This window comes from Gossypium arboreum, chromosome 13 (genome assembly GCF_025698485.1).
Source record: "Gossypium arboreum isolate Shixiya-1 chromosome 13, ASM2569848v2, whole genome shotgun sequence".
NCBI classification, from domain to species: domain Eukaryota; kingdom Viridiplantae; phylum Streptophyta; class Magnoliopsida; order Malvales; family Malvaceae; genus Gossypium; species Gossypium arboreum.
In genome coordinates this window covers 105344973-105367548 of record NC_069082.1, presented here as the reverse complement: position 1 = coordinate 105367548, position 22576 = coordinate 105344973, and the positions used below count along the sequence as shown (strand labels likewise).

General features: G+C 35.6%; 2 long non-coding RNA genes across 3 annotated transcripts; both read left to right on the top strand.

Annotated features, from left to right (window-relative positions):
- Positions 1-797: 797 nt before the first annotated feature.
- LOC108462991 (uncharacterized) lies at positions 798-2615 on the top strand. Of its 2 annotated transcripts, none has more exons than XR_008277517.1 (2): positions 798-1441; positions 1723-2615. It is a non-coding gene; the product is annotated as an uncharacterized LOC108462991 (long non-coding RNA). The 2 variants fall into 2 exon arrangements; XR_008277518.1 differs by lacking the exon at positions 798-1441 and adding an exon at positions 1456-1641.
- A 17221-nt stretch (positions 2616-19836) lies between these two features.
- On the top strand, positions 19837-20491 carry LOC128286608 (uncharacterized). Its single transcript, XR_008277223.1, has 2 exons — positions 19837-19963; positions 20223-20491. It is a non-coding gene; the product is annotated as an uncharacterized LOC128286608 (long non-coding RNA).
- Positions 20492-22576: the final 2085 nt, after the last annotated feature.

Sequence of the window (22576 nt, the reverse complement as noted above, 5' to 3'; positions counted from 1 at the left end):
ACTAAATTGATTACACTAATTAATTTAAGATGTTGAAATGAAGATATTTGGAAAATGTACTAATTAATTTTTTGGACCACATTAATTTAAGATCTTTGCTCTGATTATTGTATTAATAAAAAGACTCATTGGGGAAGACACTCATCCAATAAAATGAGAAATGATGTAATCAATTACACGGAAAAGGAGAATTTGGGTATTTTTTTAGTATGTTAGGGGGTGTTTTTTTAGCCAACCCCATCCTGGAAACTAGAGTACGCTAATAAATTCTTTTTTCAAAAATCACATTGGCGTCGACACCAAAAAAGCAAAAATATATATTTTTAAAAAAAATTGAATCAATGTCAGGAATGTGAATGCTGACACCAAAAAAGAAAAAAAAATCATTTTTTTAAATTTGAACTAGCGCCGACAACGAGAACACTTACACCTATTAAAATATATATTTTTTTCTTTTTTTAATCTCAAAATACCTGTATTTTTTAAGTGTATTTGAAAAAAATACTTATCGATGCTGGCGAACACAATGTTGACACAAAAATCATTTTTTTATAAACCAGACAATCATCGGGCAATTATTAGGGGATGATGGAGGGTGATGCCGGTGGTGAGATGGCTAGTACCAATAAACATTGTATAAAACAGACCATTTTCATACAAGATTTTACATTTGGATCATTTTCATAAATAATCAATTTATTTGGGTCAATTATGAAAAAAGCCCACTTTTAATTTAGGGTTTGTAACTGTTTCTAATCTTTTCTTATAAAGTCATTTCTCCTCCCTTTCTCTCTACCCTTTCACCTTCTCCTACCAGAGCATCCTCTCCTCCCATGGTTTCTCTGCAACCTAAAACTTTGTCGTTGCCAATGGCAATGTCGTTCTTGTCCATGGCGTTTGTCACCAAGAACAAAACATAGACCCCAGAAAGCTTAAACAGCCAGTTCTTTCTCTCTTCTTTTCTTTAATCTATCTAAATACTTCCCTTTCTTTTCCATGTCACAAAGATGCTATATATGTAGCTGATTTCAAATCGTTTCTTTGCTCAGAAATTAAGAGTCAGGAAGCTTCAACATCTTTGTGATCTGGAAAAGAAGGTGGAGTCCTTAGATGTAAACTTAATCTCTTTCTAGATTCCTTCCATATCTAATTAATTTCTTCCATTCATGAAAATTTTTATTATTTTTTACAAAAATCTTTTCAACTCTAGTTGTTGTCCATTCCTCTGTTGCAAACAGAGGCGAATATAGGGGGGCTGGCAGGGTCCACGCCCCCTCTCCTAAAGTGGAAAATTGTTGCCCCTTAAAATTATAAAAATTTGATTTAATCCTTTAAAAATTATAAATATATAGACTATAAAAAATTAAAATTTCAATCAACCCCCTAAAAAATTGTTGTGGCTTCGCCCCTGACTGCAAATCAAGCAAAACAATGGTGGATGGTAAGGCACTTCAACTCTTATCTTCTCACATTTATTACTTTTATTTCTTAAGGAAATAATATGTAAATATAGTTATGTGTAACGTTTTTCTATTGTTGGTCCTCTTTTTGAATGGTGTGTTGTGAGATAATATAATTTTGAATAGTTGTGCTTCCATTTCATGATATCAATTTGTTTCTTTTTGAAGACTACAAAAACAGGTATTGATTAAAATTCAATTCGATTATGTTTAAATTGCCTTGTGATTCTTCGATATGTAATGTTGCTTTCAATTTCTGTAGATATTTGGGTTGAACACAACTTCACTCCAGTCCATTGCTTACTGCAAGGCCAAAATGGAAGTTTTCCTGGGAGCTTTGGTTGTTCATATGGTACTTCTGGTTTTAGATTAAATTTATTTCTCTTTTATTTTTAAAATGAAGACATATCACAAAATTTATGATACAAAGAACAAGTGTAAATTATATGAATGCTTTTTATGTAGGAAATCATATGCCATCAACTTTTGAAATCTTTAGTGATGCTTCTTTGAGAATTGGTATGGAGATCTAAATTAATCAATATTGGTATGTCATGCATGTCCACTTCTGCACCTACCGGGCTAGAAATGGGTGGATTCCTACACAAGAAAAATGTTTGGGCATCAACAATTCATGAGTAAAACAAACGTTAAACTCCGAGAAGCATGGTTTTTATATTAATTTTCTTAGATCAAATGCAAAAAGGTTAATTGGAGTTGGACCGGTTAGGATGTTTATCACGACACATTGGTTAAGAAACCAAATTATATCTCTCATGTTTCATATGAACAAGCTTTTGCCTAGAAAGTCCTCGACTCCACTGCCATTGCTTGGCCTTCTCTCATAAACAAGAGTACTTTGACAAAAATTTCTTCACTTTCTCATTCGGTGATTTTTTTTCTTTTGTGAACAAAAGAATTTCTTCCCTGCTTCAGGGGCTGTATTTATTTGAGAATGTATACTATATTAATTAGTTTCCATAGTGATGCATACGTTTAGAAAATGTTATGTACGTGGCTATGTATATAATATGTAAAGTTATATTTATTAATTAGATTTGGACCCTGAAGTTGTACTAAAAATTTTAAAAATAGAGAAAGATAATGTAGTTTTAGCATAAATAAACGTACATATTCCTCATTAGTAATGAAAAAGTATGTGAATTGGAACCAAACAATTGCTAGTAATAAATATAAATGTAGCAAAGTTAACTTGTCAATACAAAGGGTACAAAGGTGTAAATTGAAAACAATATAGAATACTTTGGAATTTACGTAAGTTTATTAAGTAAAAACAACAGAAACAAATTAAGCTTGAAGTATAATGACAGAATCTACACAGTTATTTGAAACGGAAAATAGTTAAGGACTTAAAGGATAATAAATAATTTTTACTTGACATTTCATAATTATATAAAAGTTAATGTAATAGTATATGAATGTAAAAAAAATTGTCGTAGAAACATGAGAAAGGTAATCTTAATCAAATGAATAATATTTATAATAATGTCAAACGTAGTAAAAGGAATATTATTTAGTTTGTATGTAACTATTTTAAATAACATAAAATTACTTTATTATATTACTTTAGTCCACTTAATTCACAACCGAAATTCAACATCTGTTTGTGGGGATGGAACGTGGATAATAGGGTGAGTAAAATTTGATTCAATTTGAAAAAATTGAAAAATAATTTGAAATTTCAATTATTCAAATCGAATTAATTGGGTTAACCGAATTAATTAGAATTTTTTTTTTCAAATTTCGAGTTCGAATCGAGTTGAATTTTCAAATTTAAATAATTCAAAGAAACCAAATACCAAATCCTTTTACTTCCCTTACCCCAACCTCCCTCAAACCTTTTTACTTTCTCTCCAAAAATTTTACTTTCCTCAAACTCCCAAATTAATTTTCCTTTTGCTTTCCCCCAAACCCCTCTAAAACTTTTTTTTTAATTTATGTATACTATTTAATTATTTAATTAAATTTCACATTTTGTACTGTCGAAATCATTTTTATTTTGAAAAAAAACGAATTATGAAGTCACCACCAATCTTTTTTGGTTTAGGTGTGATCGGATCACCTAATAAATCATTTTATTAAAATATGGATTTCGGCCTACGAAAATTTAAGAAATGGGTTCGGGAGTCGGTTACGTACGATGAAGGATTAGCACCTCGTAACGCCCAAAATTGGTACCTAATTGATTAATTTATGTCCTAATGTTGAAAATTTAAAAAAACATTGAAATACGACCCCCCTTAAAAATGTGTGCACAACTCGTGATGGATTTTAAGATTCGCTCATTCCAAAGGAATTAAATACCACATCCAGCACGTTAGGACATGATATTTTAAACCTCTAAAAAACTGAGATCACCTCATGATTCCCAAAACACGCGAAACAACTCAAGTTGGATTTTACGATTCACTCGTTCCAAAGGAATAAAATACCACATCCAGCACGTTAGGACACGATATTTTAAGCCTCCAAAAATTGAGATCACCTCATGATTTCCAAAACACGAGACGAAAATTTTTAAAAGGGTATTCGGTTATTTAGTCCAACGATAAATCGAAACCCAGCACGTTAGGGCACGATTCCTCGAATTTCCAAACACGAAACATTGCCTTTATTTGTGAAGTTTCAAATAAGCAATTACAAAAACCGAGTCAAAACATACTTGCTTGATTTGTTTGAAATAAAGAACAACCGATATTACGTGGATATGGGAATTATAATCATGATGCAACAATAAGAAATAAAAATATAATTATATGTATAAAACAATAAAATATGGAAAAAAACTCATAGTACATAAGACCATATGAAAACTAGGAACCATCGCAAAACAATTCAAAATTCATATGAAAAATATACAAAGGAATAACACATGTTAAAATTCAACATAACTTATATGTACACAAAAAGCGATAATATATAAACAATCATTAATATATATACAATATGCAGAAGAATTATGAAATAAATAATTCATAACATAATAACAAGTAAAACAAATTAATTTGACTAATGATACATATATGAAAATGGAAAAAAATAATGCATAAACAAAGTTACTAAAGTATTTAAAATATAAAAATAAAATAAAATAAGATCCCTAAGAGAGAACCAAATTATACATAAATAAATTTAAAAGAATATATATATATATAATAAATTTAAGAGAGAATATTTACATAAAATAAAAGGAAGTTAATAATGTACACTTAGTGTAAAAATAACTTAGTATAAGTTACGATATACATGAAATAAAGAAAACTTAATATAAGCAAAGTATATAAATACAAAATAATATATGAAAGTATTTTGGAAGAAAAAACAAATAAATATGCACATAAAAAATAATAAAGATATTCTTAACTTGTTAAAATAATATATACAAAAATAAATATATCAATTTTGTTAAACAAAACTATATATTAAAATAATATATTCTTATTTTATAGAAAAAATGAATAAAAACTTAATTGGAAGAAAAATAAAATTAAAGGGACAATTTATGAACAAAGCAAACTATTTAAATAGAATTTTGGGCCAAAGTAAAACGCGCTCCAACGTTTGAGGACTAAAACTTCAAATTAACCAAACCCCAAAACGAACTGTTTCAGCACGGACTAAGATGAACACCCGCGCAAATTCCTGGAATAGTTTAAAAGAATTAAAGAAAGCATGGAAAGGACCCAATCAAACACTAGCGCAACAGGGAAGGATTGGCCGCGCAAATTACCCAGCCTGGCAATTGGGTCAACACGCCTTCCACCGATCCCAAATGCTGCTGTTTAAAATTTATTGCTTAAATTAAAAAAACTGTTTTAAAAACCATTTGATTTTTGTTTTTTTTTTTTTAAAACCCTAATGCTCTCCAATCTCTTACTCTTCCCTCGCTTCCCAGCCGAAAGGCTAGTGCCCAGGCCCTCCGTTCGCGACCAGCGAAGGCCCTCCGACAGTGACTCCGGTGAGCTTCTCCCCCCTTCTCTTATTGTTTACATACGGTAGATAAAAAAAATCAAAGAAAATGAAAATAAGATCGAAAGAAAAATGAGACTTTGAATCACCTTCAACAAATATGGTTGCTATATCTTTCTATATGTGTTTGATATTGTCTCTATATTCTATTTTTCCCAAAAAAAAAAGCCCTTTACAATGAAAAATTTGGAGGCTTTTATAGCCGAATACAAGTAGTTTTCCTGCTGTTTTCTTGCTCAAATCACAGGTCGTAGAGACGTGGATGTGGGCGAGCAACGAACGAGCTGGGGGTTGTGCTTGTTGTGCCAACGTGCGTGGTGGACGAGCGTTGAACGTGGGTGCTGCGGTGCAAGGGAAACTTAGGGTTTCCGAGACCCTCAAAATTTTGGGCCTATCGGGCCTTTGTATTTTTAGGGTATTGGGCAATTATTTAATGTAATTGGGCTGGCTATTATTTGTAAATGGACTTATTTAATATTTATATTTTTTGTTTTTGTATGTGTATGGGCCCGGGCCAAAATTGGGTCTTACAGCTGCCCCTCTTTGCTCATTGTTGTGTAACGAGAACGGAGCAAAGACCCTAAAAAGACCAATTTTGCCCTGTCTTGCCGAATCTTTGACTTCTTTGGTGCTCCTCTTCTTCAAGTAGTCTTATAGCAACTTCAGGAAGATAAGGTTTGTGACTTCAACCTACTCCACTGTAACTTCAGGGAGACAAAGCCGGTGGCTAAAACCTACTCCATAGTCGATACATGGAGATAAGACACGCCATCTTCGATCTGCTCCATAGCCGATACGTGGAAATAAGATCTGTTATTTTCAGTCTGCTTCCTTGCTACCTCAGGAAGATAAGACTTGCATATTGAGCCTGCTCCACTGCAACTTCAGAGAAATAAGGCTGGTGGCTAAAATTTGCTCCATAGCTGATACATGGAGATAAGACTCGCCATTTTCGATCTACCCCATAGCCAATACATGGAGATAAGATCTGTAATTTTCAGTCTGCTTCCTGCAACTTCAGGAAGATAAGACTTATATCTTCAACCTGCTCTCTTGCTACCTCACAGAGATAAGGTTGGTGGCTAAAATCTGCTCCATAGTCGATACATGGAGATAAGACACGCCATTTTCGATCTACTCCATAGCTAATACATGGAAATAAGATCTATTATTTTTAGTCTGCTTTATGCAACTTCAAGAAGATAATACTTGCATATTGAGCCTGCTCCACTGCAACTTCAGAGAGATAAGGCTGGTGGCTAAAATCTGCTCCATAGCGAATACATGGAGATAAGACTTGCCATTTTCGATCTACCCCATAGCCGATACATGGAGATAAGATATGTAATTTTCAGTCTGCTTCCTGCAACTTCAGGAAGATAAGACTTGTATCTTCAACCTGCTCTCTTGCTTCCTCAAAGAGATAAGGCTAGTGGCTAAAATCTGCTCCATAGCCGATACATAGAGATAAGACTTGCCATTTTCGATCTGCTCCATAGCCAATACATAGAGATAAGATATGTAATTTTTGGTCTGCTTCCTGCAACTTCAAGAAGATAAGACTTGCATATTGAGCCTGCTCCACTGCAACTTTAGAGAGATAAGGCTGGTGACTAAAATTTGCTCCATAGCCGATACATGGAGATAAGACTCGCCATTGTCGATCTGCTTCATAGCCGATACATGGAGATAAGATCTGTAATTTTTACCGATGTCGCTACACTGTTCTCTGGGGAACATGCCCTGCAGACTCGGTTTCATTTTTATGTTTATGCCAAATGATTAGAATGTTATAACCGAAATGAATCAGATGCTCCTAACCAAATGTACTATGAATGATATGAATGTAGAAATGAAAATGTTTAAAAAAAGCTTTAAGTGTCATCACTCATTATTCATCAGAGCTTTATCACCATCGTATTATGCTGCCTTCTTGCTCGACTAGAATTTCTCAACAAAACCTGTAAAAACAACACATTTTGCTCAACTGGTTTGCCTAATTGCAACTTCAGGGTCTGTTTCGCTGTACTTCTAGAACCTAAGGTTTGTACCATCTTCAAAACCCCCTCTTCCATCAATTCGGTCTATTACACCACTCCCCGGGCCCCATGACCAGATGTGCACGCCCAACATTACGCTAATTTGGAATATCATGATCCCCTCTTATGCTTGGTTGACACAATATCCTGTTTTCTTACTCAATAAATATCTTTGACTGAAAATTTGAAGAGATAATCCCCATTTGAACACAAATATCCCACCCCTAAGTTGGGTAAGTTCTAATCAAAAGTCCTGTTTCATATTCTTGTTCCATTTAGAAACTTCCAGAGTAATATACAAAAACCTTTTTTGTTAAAGTATTATTAGTCCATTAACCATTATTTCAATACAAGCGCTCGAACATAAAGATAAATATAGACAAAATTAAAATTTATTAGGAACAAGATTCAAGAAGAATAGATTAATCAAGGGAAGCAAATATTGCCAGAGTACGAAAATAGGTAAAGAGGAACAAAAATGAATGCCCCAGATATCGCAGCCAAAGCTCCTCTGTATGAACTTCACGAGGACTATTTTAAGCTTATCATGTGCCTAGGAGATCTAACGTATTCTGACGATGCCCCAAGACATGCGTACTTCCTCTTCATTAATTCTAGCATAGCAAGACTACTACCTGCCCCATCCTTGGTCAAAATTTGAATTGCCCTTTTTGGGTTTTCAATTCAAAACCCCTTTCGTCTCAAGGCACCTTTTGCGAGTTTTCACCTTTTAAGCGAAGTACTTCTTGACTGAATCCGAATTTACTGGGTTAGGCAGGCTATTACCATCCATCTCAATTAATATCAGTGCTCCTCCAGAAAAAACCTTCTTTACCACATAAGGTCCTTCCTAGTTTGGCATCCACTTCCCTCTGAAATTTTTCTGTAAAGGGAGGATCTTTTTTAATACCAAGTCTCCCTCATGGAATACTCTAGGGCGAACCTTTTTGTTGTACACTCACATCATTCGCTTTTGGTACATTTGACCATGACAGATAGCCTTCAACCTCTTTTCTTCAATCAAGTTCAGCTGATCATACTGGAACTGGATCCATTCTGCTTCGTCCAGCTTCAACTCTGATAAAACCCGAAGAGAAGGAATCTCGACTTCAATAGGCAAAACTGCCTCCATCCCATAAACCAATGAGTAAGGTGTTGCCCCGGTAGACGTTCTGACAGATGTTCGATAGGCATACAGAGCAAATGGTAACTTTTCATGGCAATCCTTGTAGGTCTCAGTCATTTTCCCCACGATCTTCTTGATATTCTTATTAGCTACCTCAACCGCTCCATTCATTTTCGGGCGATATGGTGACGAGTTGTGGTGCTTAATTTTGAATTGCCTGCAAACCTCTACTATCACACTGTTATTCAAACTCAACGCGTTGTCAGATATGATCCTTTCTGGCATGCCATATCGACATATGATCTCCTTCTTCAAGAACTTGCTGACTGCCGACTTTGTGACGTTGGCATATGAAGCAGCCTCTACCCATTTGGTGAAGTAATCGATGACCACAAAGATGAATCGATGTCCATTAGAAACCTTCAGTGAAATCGGCCCAATGACGTCCATGCCCCACATTGAGAAAGGCCACAGAGAAGTCATGACATGAAGGGGTGAAGGAGGCACGTGGATCTTGTCACCATAAATTTGGCACTTATGGTATTTCTTGGCATAGCTGATGCAATCTCCTTCTATTGTGGACCAGTAGTACCCAAATTTCATAATTTGCCTGGTCATTGTGAATCCATTGGCATGCGTCCCGCAGACACCTTCATGGACTTCTTCCAGGATTTTCTTAGCTTCAACAACATCAACACATCTTAACAGCACCTGATCTTTCCTCCTTTTATACAAGATTTATCCATCTAAGACATAGTCACTAGCTAGCCTTCTCAACGTCCTCTTATCATTTTTAGTTGCCTGATCAGGATATTCACAGCTTTTCACATATCACAAAATATCATGATACTAAGGATAATCATCTCTCCCTTCTTCGTCGTCTATATTGCAGCAATGAGCTGGAGCCTCGCAAATACTCATCTAGATCGGCCTCATATCCTCTCGTACATTTACTCTGATCATAGAAGCTAATGTAGCCAAGGCATCTGCTATCTGGTTTTCTGCATGGATTCCCATAATACATGCCTCGTACTCTACAATATTATTTGTGCAATCAAAATCCAATTTACAAGTGAATAACGATCTCCATCTAGGGATATCAGGACTGCCCCAATTCCATTACCAATAGTGTTTGATGCTTCGTCAAAATTCAGTTTCCACAGATGATCTTCTGAAGTGTCCTCTTTGGTAGTTGTCACATCTGTTAGTTCTTCATTAGGGAAATCAAAGTTCAAAGGCTCATAATCTTCTAAAGCTCTGCTGGCTAGAAAATCTGCTATTGCACTCCCTTTCACATCCTTCTGGTTCATATAAACTATGTCGAATTCGGAAAGCAGAATTTGCCATTGGGCCATCCTTCCGCTCAAAGCAGCTGACTCTATCATGTACTTTAAAGGGTCCAATTTCGAGATTAACCGAGTCGTATAGTATAACATGTACTGCCTCAATCTCCGAGTAGTCCAAACCAAAGCACAACATAGTTTTTCAATTGGCAAATATCTCGTTTCACACTCAGTGAATTTCTTACTGAGGTAGTATATCCCATCTCATCATGTTGACCGAGCACACATCCTATTAAATTGTCAAATACTGTCAAATACAATATCAATGGCATACCAGGGCTGGATGACGTTAGCACTGGGGGATTGGTCAAATATTGTTTAACCCTGTCGAAGGTTTTCTGACATTCATCATCCCATACACCTGGGTTATATTTCTTGAGAAGGCGAAATATGGTATCACATTTCTCTGTCAATTGCAAGATGAACCGGACAATGTAATTTAGTCTTCCCAAAAACCCTTGAACTTCCTTCTGAGTGCGCGGTGGAAACAATTTTTGTATAGCCCTTACTTTGTCAGAGTCATCCTTAATTCCCTTCTCACTGACTATGAAACTAAGCAGCTTCCCTGACCTAGCCCCGAAAGTGCACTTTGTTGGATTGAGCTTTAGCTGAAACCTTCTCAGCCTTAAGAACAATTTCCTCAAAACCTATATGTGCTCTTTTTCTGTTTGGGATTTTGCAATCATATCATTGATGTAAACCTAAATTTCCTTGTGCATCATGTCGTGAAACAAGGTTACCATGGCTCTTTGATACGTTACTCCCGCATTCTTCAACCCAAATGGCATCACTTTATAACAAAAAGTCCCCCATAAGGTTGTGAATGTGGTTTTTTCCCTGTCTTCAGGATACATCTTTATCTAATTATACCCAAAGAAACCATCTATGAAAGAGAACAGTGAATAACCTACCGTGTTATCCACCAAAGTGTCAATGTAAGGCAATGGGAAGTTGTCCTTTGGGCTGGCCTTGTTCAAGTCTCTGTAATCTACGTACATCCGCACTTTTCCATCTTTCTTAAGGACAGGGACGATGTTAGCTACCCATTCTGAATAATTAACAACTTGCACAAACCTGGCATCAAATTACTTTCAGACCTCTTATCTTATTTTTACTGCAACATCGAGTCTCATCCTTCGAAGTTTCTGTTGAACAGGCTTGCACTCTTCTTTTATGGGGACGCGATGCACCGCAATATCAGCGCTTAGCCCAGGCATGTCTTGATATGACCACGCGAAGATATCTTTGAAATCTTGCAGTAAATCAATGAGGTCCCGTCTTGTTTCCTCAGTTATGCAAGTTTCAATGTTCACCTCTTTCCCCTCTTCCAAGGTTACACTCTCGATTGTCTCTTTATGCGGTAGAATCTATTTCTCCTCCTGCTCTACCATCCTTAACAAATCTGAAGGTAAGCTACAGTCTTCATCATCTTCAAAATCCTGAGATCCCTCTAGACACACGTCTCGCTCAAAAGGGAACTCCGGATTTGTAACAGTGTCACTCATGCCATTGATATCTAGAGACCTATTGTAGGCACGAAAGAATATCCAACAAACAAATGAACCTAAGTATAGCTTTATTTGCATGGTATGATTATAAATGAAATGCAAGAAAAGAAAATTTGCTCAAGATAAAATAATATTTTCTCAGAATAAGACATGAAAGTGTATTTATATGGAAATAAACATTTTGAACATGAGCCTATTTCGCAAAATATTCTTATTGCTTCTAGGCTTTAAAACAACAAGTGTGTTTTGAACATTACTCTGTATTAGCACTAAAAACTACAAGAATTTCCTCCGCAGTTCAGTTGTTCAGAACACTTCCAGGCTCATAAGGGCGAATGCTTGCTAAGTCACGTTTCATCACTTTCTCTTCAGATATGACATTGATATTCAAATTTTCCATTGAGTCTTCAGATGTTCCCTCTCTTGTTATCTTCAATTCAGGATAAATAACTCCACCTGACACAAATGTATAGGATATATGGGGAAAAGTCATTGATTCCCACTCGACTTCTGCCCCATTCAGTCGTGCTCTTCGTCTCTTTTGCCTCCTTTCCATCTCCTTTCTTTTCTGCTTTGTATCTGCCCTATACCCTAAGCCAAAGCGATCTTGTTTATCAGCCAAAACCGACACCTTAACTCGTCCATGAAGATACTTTCCAAGTCCTTTTCCAGGCAATGCTCCCTTTCCTACTGTTAATTGCAAGCTCATCCTCGTAGCCTTAGATATTCTTGGCATTGGGACCCTGCCCCCTTCAATGATAAAAGTTGCATTTACAAACTCCAATGACCAAAAGGAACACTCAATTGCTTCATCATCATTTTCTATATACAGTGCACTACTAGTAACGGATGCAATAATGTCCTCCTCGGCATTTATCGTTATCAAGCAGCCCTCCGTCACCAACTTTAACTTTTAATGCAACGTGACGATACTGCCCCTGCCAAGTGAATCCAAGGCCTCCCCAATAAGTAATTATAAGAAGGCTTGATATCCATCACCAGAAAATCTACCTCATATGTGTTCAGTCCGATCAAAAGAGGTACCTCAATCCTTCCCATTACCTTTCTTTCGGTGCCATCAAATGCCCTCACTATGTTCTGGCACGTTTTCATGTGAGAACTATCTATTAGCAACCTATTCAACGTGGATAGGGGCAAAACATTCAATGCCGATCCATTATCAACTAGTACCCCTGGTAATGTATACCCCTTGCAGCGAGTGGTGATGTGCAGAGCCTTGGTGGATCCCATGCCCCCTGGTGGTATTTCATCATCACTGAAGGAGATAAAGTTATCGGTGCTTATGTTACTGACAGCCTTGTCTAGCTTGTCCACTGAAATATCTTCAGCGACATATGTCTCGTTCAACACCTTCATCAATGCATTTCTGTGAACCTCTGAGTTTTGGAGCAGAGCTAGTACCAATGTGCGTGTCGGCTGCTTGTGCAACTATTCCATAACACTATACTCACTGTGTTTTAGGAACTTCAAAAATTCTTTAGCTTCATCTTCAGTTACTGGTTCATTAACCAGTGGTTTTGTCCTCTTTTTCCCTTGTTCAATCATCACGGACTTCCCTTTTCCAGGCTCGACCTTTGTACTTGGTGTGCTGACCAGACTCTCCTCCCTTGGATATGTCACATTACAGTTGTAATTCCAAGACATCCTTTTGTTATCCTTATATGGAAAAGCCGCGGGTCTCTGGATTACAACTCTCGGTGTAATTTTTGCTCCAACTTTATTAATTTTCGGTCGCGAAATGATCACCACTGGGTGATTGACCTCAGAAACCTTCTCTATCAACCCCTCCTCCGAGGTGCATACATCTTCCTTCTCAGTAAACTCAAAAAACTCCAGCTCTTTATTGTCCATTAGAGCCTGTACCAAGGCCCTAAATTCATTACATGTTTCTATCTCATGGTCCTCCTCCCTATGGAACTCACAATAGTTCCCTGCTTCTAGGGATTTGCTCCCAAAGTCTTGTATGATTAGACCTTTCTCTACCATCTTCTTCAAAAACTCCTTCATCGGGGTTCTCACTTCTACCACATTCAACTTAATTCTCCTCCCTGTATTCTTGACTATTGCGTTTACCCCTTTATCAGTATGATTGGGTAACGGATTTCCTACACCAGGTGCATCATCAAATTTCACAACACCCATGTTGATGAGCCTTTTGACTACCCTCTTAAAAGAGGTGCAGTTCTCTATCGAGTGTCTATTGATTCCAGCATGATATTCACATTGAGCATTTGCATCATACCACTTGGGGTATAGGGGTTACAGTGGTTTTAAGCAGAAAGGTGATACAACATGTGCATCAAACAAACTTTTGTACAGCTCCCGATACGTTATTGGAATGGGAGTAAACTGGGGCTTCTCCGTGTTCTACTTTGTATTGGGCTCCTGCCTTAGTGAAGCTTGCTGGTCCGTGGCTACCACTTTCAGTTGATTTACCATGATTGGTTTTATATAACCCATATTCACATTGTTGACTTCATTTTCTCTATCTTTCCGTACCTTATTGCATTCTCAATCATTTTACCAGACATAACTATATCAGCAAAACTCTTAGTTGCGCTTCCCAGTATGTGATTAATAAAAGGTGCCTTCAAGATATTAATGAAAAGCATGGTTGTTTCTTTTTCCAACAATGGGGGTTGGACTTGTGTAGCAATCTCCCTCCATCTCTGAGCATATTGCCTGAAACTTTTATTTGACTTCTTCTCCATGTTCTGTAATATGATCCTATCAGGCGATATGTCAGTCACATGGCTATATTGTTTCATAAAGACCTGTGCTAAGTCCTTCTACGATTTAACTTGGCTACGATTCAACTAATTGTACCATTTGGCCGTAGCCCCAGCCAAACTGTCCTGGAAACAGTGGATCAATAACTGATCATTATTGACATGACCAGTCATTCTCCGACAAAACATCGTGATATGAGCCTCAAGGCAACTGGTTCCGTTGTATTTTTCAAATTCTGGCATTTTGAACTTTGGAGGGAATACCAGATTTGGGACTAGGCTCAACTCCTTGGCATCAATTCCGCAATGATAATTAGTGTTTTCCAACGCCCTGAATTTTTCCTCCAACCATTTATATCCGTCTTCTAGTCGCTTTGGAAATTTTGCTCCTGCCTTTCCTACTTCCGTGACCTCATCGAAGTCAAGGACTGTAGGATTTGTCTGATGGTCTTCAGGGTTGGAACACGAACCCGTCAGGACATTACTGCCGAAGTACCAGTCTGATATTGGGGTTTGATATTGGCAGACACCTTTTGCGGAGGCACTGGGGTATTTGTTGGGGTGAAACCCGGAGGGTAAGCAAGAATCCCGCTATCATCCTCAGCATTGACCATGGGACTCTTCCCCTTTTCTGGCCTTCCAACTAGTAGCTGAGTCAATTCGCTCATCATACTCCTCTGAGATTCTAGTATTTGATCTTTCATATCTTGCTGGATCCTATCTAATTTCTCTTGCATTTGCCCTTGCATCTCTTACTGCATTTCTTTCTGCATTTGCTCCAATTTTTCCAACTTTTGATCTATAGCTTTGGTCTTTTTCCGTTTGTAATATTGGTGTTCCAAGGTAACTATAATACAATTTTCAATTAATTAAGGTTCTTTTTATGCAATTTAATGCACATGATGCAATGAATGCAAATGCATGAGATGAATGTACAACTAAAGAGACGTCGATTCTAATTCAATTCCATTTAAAGAACTTTATTAGAAAGCAAAATCCTTTACATTAAACAGATCATATATACGGCCTAGCCCTAATGTTCAAAGCTTTAACTTTTTTAAGAAGGCAAGCTAGCTCACGACCCCGGTCTGACTCTAACTCATACTTCACACTTAACACATCAGCCTGAACCACTAAGGTCTGTAGATGATCGGCCACTTCTTGAATCTGAGCCATGGCCTCGCCCATGATATAATCTCTTTCCCTAACTTGGTCTTACGATTAACAGAGCTGTTCCTTCCACTGCTCATTGTTCGACTCAAGGAATTCAATTTGGAGCTCACAATTCTGTAGCGTAGTCTCAAGTTCTTCCACTTTTCCTTTCAAATCCTCAATCCTATTCAGGCTGGCCCTTAATTCAATGTCAGAGTTACGACCACAGTACAGATGTAGTGCATTCTCTAACTCCGCTACCCGAGCTACCAACATCTTTTTCTCATCTTGGCCTCAACCAAGCTCTTTTTTAAAGCATTTTCTCGTGCTCGAGCATCATGGAACCTCTTCTCCCACTGATCAGCTCTAGCCTTTTCCTCTTGAATTTCCTGTCGCCATTGTTCTGACGTCTTCCCCAATCCGGTAGTTCTCATTGACATATGCAGTTTCTTGTAATCAGATTTCAAACTGTCCAAGTCTTTCTCAACCCTTCTTTTCCCTTTCCTCAACTTTTCAGCCTCGAGTTTCTGAACATCGACATTCAACCTCAAATGCATCTTTTCTTCCTCCAATTGTTCTATTTTTTTCCCTAATTCCGTATTTCTCTCTTCGAAGTCCCATTTTAAGATTTCAAGCTCAGAAAGGATTACTTGCAAGTATTCTTCCATCGCATGAACACCCTCCAAACTCGGCTCAGGGATATTATCATTAACTCTTTTACTCAACCACCCCTTATGTTCAAGAGTCGTCATTGATCCAACAGCTATCTCTTTATTCGGCGCATCTGTTTCCAAGCATCAGAAATCTCTCAAACCTTCTTCTTATAATTGTTTTCCCTATACGAGAACTCACTCTGGGCTAGTCCATGTGTCATCGGCATAAACTGCCTTGATTTGTATTGTCCTAAAATAAGCAAAGGGGCATATCCAACAGCTCCCCAAATTCCAGGCAGAGGTACCTAGTCAAAACTCCCACACCGATAAAGAATCTCATCAGGTACAAACCAATGAGCTCTCCACTCAACGTCCTCTTCCTGAAGATTTCAAAGGAGCACGATATAATTTTCTTCTGATATGTCATCTCTCCTGGACATAGTTGTTATTTCCTTTAATGGGGAGCAACTCTCAGAAAAAAACCCGATAAGAAACCTTATCCACCTTCCAAAAATGGCTGTGGAACCAAGCCAGCAACAATTGCGCACACCCTATAAATCTTCCTTCACTTGCCCTCCGACATGCACTCAAAGATCTGAATGTCTCAGCTAGAATTGTCAGCACCGATGTGACCCATTTGTCAAGTCAATCAAAGAAATCTACAACTGCTTCATCTATATGCCTTAAAGCTTTGGGGAAAATCACCAAACCATAGATACTCAAGGCGAAAACATCCACTTTCCTCTTTGTATCTGGATGTGCCACGATCAGGTCCCTCAAAATCACCCAAGGAATGCACTTACCATCATCCTTTTGCTGAATTCGGGCTGTAACCTACTATTCACTCATCCCAGTGATACCCATTAACTTCTTTACAAAAGTCGGGGTACTAGCAGCCTTGGAATAAATTTTGTCGACTTGAACCTTTGGACAACTAAGCAAAGCTATAAAACTCCTACACAGTAGGCACCAAGTCCACCTTCCCAAAGGTGAAACAACTATATGCCGGGTTCCAGAACTAAGCCATAGCCTGAAACAAGTACTTGTCCACCTTGACGTCAAGAAGGTAGGGTAAGTCGCCATAATTTTGATAGAACAGCTGGCTAGCCTTATCATCCCAACTGGCCCATATATCCCTCAGCCCTTGGAGTTCATTTTGGGTCACATTAATACGAGTGAAGTTCCCCAATTCCGATGTACACCCCTCAACCAAGCTATCCCCTTTCTCTAATTGCATATTCTCTGACCTCATACGGACAGCCGCATTATCTTCACTTTATCAAGGAATTCGCTCTCCATAACCAGTTTTCTAATTTAGCAACCAAACAGAAATTGACACCTCTTTAATATGAAACGACATGCAAACATAACCACAACAAAACACAACAAGTTAGTATCGAAAAATAAAAAATCAAAGCAAATAGAAAATAATCAAACACCTAACTGGGTGAACGCTAGGGTTCAACATAGCTCTACCTAGGGCGGGCTCCTAGAGTTCACTATATGTGGTTCGGTTCTAGAAAAAGGCACCTGAACTAGCAGATTCCTCAACCCTCACCCATTATAGGCTCATGTGGATCAAGTTCAATTCAGGGGAATACATTTCCCTATGGCCATGCAGAGTTGAAAACCTCACGAAGACATAGGTACGGATGTATCCGGGAAGCAGTCCACTAGCCCATGCGGAGGTGAAAACCTCACGGAGGCATAGTTTCTCACTCCCTCTTAAAAAGGTACGACCACAACTGTCATGCAAGATGATGCGAGGGGATATAAAAAACTCAAAATGCAAAACACGAATAAAATGACAAAAACCATAAAACTCATGAAATGCAATAAAAGGATCGTATGTTAAAATTCAAATTTTAAATTTTCAACAAAAGGACAGAAAATAATCAATTTTATGGCTTGACTCTCTTATTGGTCCCCAGTGGAGTCGCCAAGCTGTCGAAACCATTTTTATTTTGAAAAACGAGGATCGTCTTTAAAAACGAATTATGAAGTCGCCACCAATCTTTTTTGGTTTAAGTGTGATCGAGTCACCTAATAAATCATTTCATTAAGATATGGATTTCGGCCTACGAAAAATCAAGAAATGGTTCGGGAGTCGGTTACATACGATGAAGGATTAGCACCCTCGTAACCCCCAAAATTGGTACCTAATTGATTAATTTATATCCTAATGTTGAAAATTTTAAAAAAAAACATTGAAATACGATCCCCTTAAAAATGTGTGCACAACTCATGATGGATTTTAAGATTCACTCGTTTCAAAGGAATTAAATACCACATCCAGCATGTTAAGACAGGATATTTTAAACCTCTAAAAAACTGAGATCACCTCATGATTCCCAAAACACGCCAAACAACTCAAGTTGGATTTTAAGATTCACTCGTTCCAAAGGAATAAAATACCACATCCAGCACGTTAGGATACGATATTTTAAGCCTCCAAAAACTGAGATCACCTTATGATTTCCAAAACACGAGACGAAAATTTTTAAAAGGGTATTCAGTTATTTAGTCCAACGATAAATCGAAACCCAGCACGTTAGGGCACGATTCCTCGAATTTCCAAACACGAAACATTGCCTTGATTTGTGAAGTTTCAAATAAGCAATTACAAAAGCCGAGTCAAAATATACTTGCTTGATTTGTTTGAAATAAAGGACAATCGATATTAAGTGGATATGGGAATTATAATCATGATGCAACAATAAGAAATAAAAATATAATTATATGTATAAAACAATAAAATATGGAAAAAAAACTCATAGTACATAAGACCATATGAAAACTAGGAACCATCACAAAACAATTCAAAAACTCGTATGAAAAATATACAAAGGAATAACACATGTTAAAATTCAACATAACTTATATGTACACAAAACCGATAATATATAAACAATCATTAATATATATACAATATGCGTGAAGAAATGCGAAACAAATAATACATAACATAATAACAAGTAAAACAAATTAATTTGACTAATGATACATATATGAAAATGGAAAAAAAATAATGCATAAACAAAGTTACTAAAGTCTTTAAAATAAGATCCCTAAGAGAGAACCAAATTATACATAAATAAATTTAAAAGAATATATATATAATAAATTTAAGAGAGAATATTTACATAAAATAAAAGGAAGTCAATAATGTACACTTAGTGTAAAAATAACTTAGTATAAGTTACGTATATACATGAAATAAAGAAAATTTAATATAAGCAAAGTATATAAATACAAAATAATATATGAAAGTATTTTGGAAGAAAAAACAAATAAATATGCACATAAAAAAACAATATATTCTTAACTTGTTAAAATAATATATACAAAAATAAATATATCAATTTTGTTAAACAAAACTATATATTAAAATAATATATTCTTATTTTATAGAAAAAAGAATAAAAAACTTAACTGGAAGAAAAACAAAATTAAAGGGACAATTTTTGAACAAAGCAAACCATTTAAACAGAATTTTGGGCCAAAGTAAAACGTGCTCCAACGTTTGGGGACTAAAATTGCAAATTAACCAAACCCCAAAATGAACCGTTTCAGCACGGACTAAGATGAACACCCGCGCAAATTCCTGGGGCAGTTTAAAAGAATTAAAGAAAGCATGGAAAGGACCCAATCGAACACTAGCGCAAAAGGGAAGGATTGGCTGCAAATTACCCATTTAAAGTAAAATGCATGGACCCAGCCTAGCAATTGGGTCAACACGCCTTCCCCCCACCCCAAATGCTGCTGTTTAAAATTTATTACTTAAATTAAAAAAACTGTTTTAAAAACCATTTGATTTTTATTTTTTTTTTAAAAAAACCCTAATGCTCTCTAATCTCTTACTCTCCCCTTGCTTCCCAGCCAAAAGGCTAGTGCCCAGGCCCTCCATTCGAGAACAGCGAAGGCCCTCCGACGGTGACTCCGGTGAGCTTCTCCCCCTTTCTCTTATTGTTTACATACGGTAGATAAAAAAAATCAAAGAAAATGAAAATAAAATTGAAAGAAAAATGAGACTTTGAATCACCTTCAACAAATATGGTTGCTATATCTTTCTGTATGTGTTTGATATTGCTTCTATATTCTATTTTTTCCCTAAAAAAAAAGCCCTTTACAATGAAAATTTTGGAGGCTTTTATAGCCGAATACAAGTAGTTTTCCTATTGTTTTCTTGCTCAAATCACAGGTCGTGGAGACGTGGATGTGGGCGAGCAATGAGCGAGCTGGGGGTCGTGCTTGGTGTGCCAACGTGCGTGGTGTGCTAACGTGCGTGGTGGACGGGCGTTGAACGTGGGTGCTGCGACGCAAGGGAACCCTAGGGTTTCCGAAACCCTTAAAACTTTGGGCCTATCGGGCCTTTGTATTTTTAGGGTATTGGGAAATTATTTAATGTAATTGGGCTGGCTATTATTTGTAAATGGACTTATTTAATATTTATATTTTTGGTTTTTTGTATGTGTATGGGCCCGGGCCAAAATTGGTTCTTACATGTACTATTTATATTATTGATTTGTTTAATCATGTTGAATTTTTATCAATTTTTTTAATTTAATTGTTGATGATGCCGTAAATATTGGTTGTAAAATTTTCTTTTGATGTCAATTTCACATTTTATCTCTAAAATAACTTTTATTAAAAATCTCATTTTTTACATTCAATATTTTTTAATTTCAAAATACATGATAAGGATGAGAAGATAATTGAAGCAACTAAGCAAATAAAAAACTAACCAAACTAACCCATATATAAAAGATGAATAAATAAATTATGAGAAGACCAAAGCTAATAACAAATTTGATTACAAGTGGGTGATTGTGGTTACAAGGACTCAAAACTATTTTTTTTTAATTTAACTCAAATAAATATATTCGATTTGATTTGATTCAAATTCCATCTCATTTTATTTATTTTTAAAAAATTAAATCAAATTAAAATAATAAAATAAGATTCGTAAATTTAATTAATTTAAAAAATTTTATTCTATTTGATGAAACAAAGAACCCAGTGGACAATACTGGAATATAGCATCCATCGTGTCTTTCTTCAATTTAGCAATAATGACTTGGATTCCATCCACTTGGTCGGACAATTTTTTTGCTAATTTCTTTATTGTTTCCTATAGTTCGATCAAGGGTTTTATATTGTCAACACACTTTATACCATGCGAACTTTTCTTGTCTGTTACTTTCCTAATAAAAAAGAAAAAAAATAGTATGAATGAGGTGTGAAATTTTGGTAAAATTAAACGAGAAAAAAAATAGTGTTCAAAAGTATTAATTTCCTTATCTAAATAAATATGTTTTCTGATTTTGTCATCAAACCACTATCCATAATGGAATTTAATAAAAGATAAATGTAAAATAAAAGTAGGAAACTTAAAAGAATTTCAAAAGAGGAAGGTTAGTATCTTTTACGAATAAATTTTAAGATTACATATGAAAAGAAAATGACACATTTATTTCTTTAAATTAAAATCAAAGTTTCATGTATATAATTGTACCAAATCAAAGTTTATATATCTAATTACATATTGAATCTAAGTTCATATGTAATTTTAAGATTTATTCCTATCTAATTGACTATTTTCCATTCTAGTTTTGAATCGAAAACTTCAAGAAAAAATTAAAACTTATGTAAATTATATTTGAAAAATACAATATTATGGTATCATAAGGTAGTACAAAAGATTTTTCTTTAAAGAAAGTAGTTCTTATCGTAACTATAAACGACACACTACGAAAATAGTAAGGATTGGTTATTTAAAACACTAACAATAGTTTGAGTTTACGATGTTATTTAATATTTATAGGTGTGAGATGTGAAAGTTAATTTGAAATAATGATTTAACATTTGATTCTATAAGAAAATTAGAAAAGTCAAATTTAACTTAATCCCATTAAACTCTCATTAAATATGAATGTCTATAATCCCATTAAACTCTCATTAAAGTTTTGAGATAAAACTCTAGTTTATTTATAAGCATGAAAGTACCTAAGATGTTTCAATAAATGTAAAGGAGCCTATAAATAAAGCTCTTTGTAAATGAGATTTAAATACGAGAAAATTTTCTTATATTTTTCATTTATGTTTTACTTATTACTATTATTTTCTTTATTTTTCTATAATACATTATCAGACGATTATCTTCTTTAATTGGTATTATGTAGAAAGTAAAGCTTTATCCTATATATAAATACCTACAAATTTAAAATCTATCCGTTTAACTATTAAGACTTATAAGCCACCATTAGATTTGAAGTATTAAACGAAAGAAGAAGGAAAAAAAAAAGCTGACCAAATTTCTTGATATCACTTCTCACTCCAATCTCTTATACTTTTGGATTTTCTTTTTCCTTAAATTGTTATATTATATTTGATTATCTCGATAATCATGACTATTAGGATTATGTTTTTAAATGCCAAAATTTTATAAGAATAATGTATCTGTCTCTTTTAATTTCTCTTATCTGCGATTATTCATGAAGTTTTATATACATCTTTTATTGTGGATTATAAATTCACTAACTAAAAATCTATTTA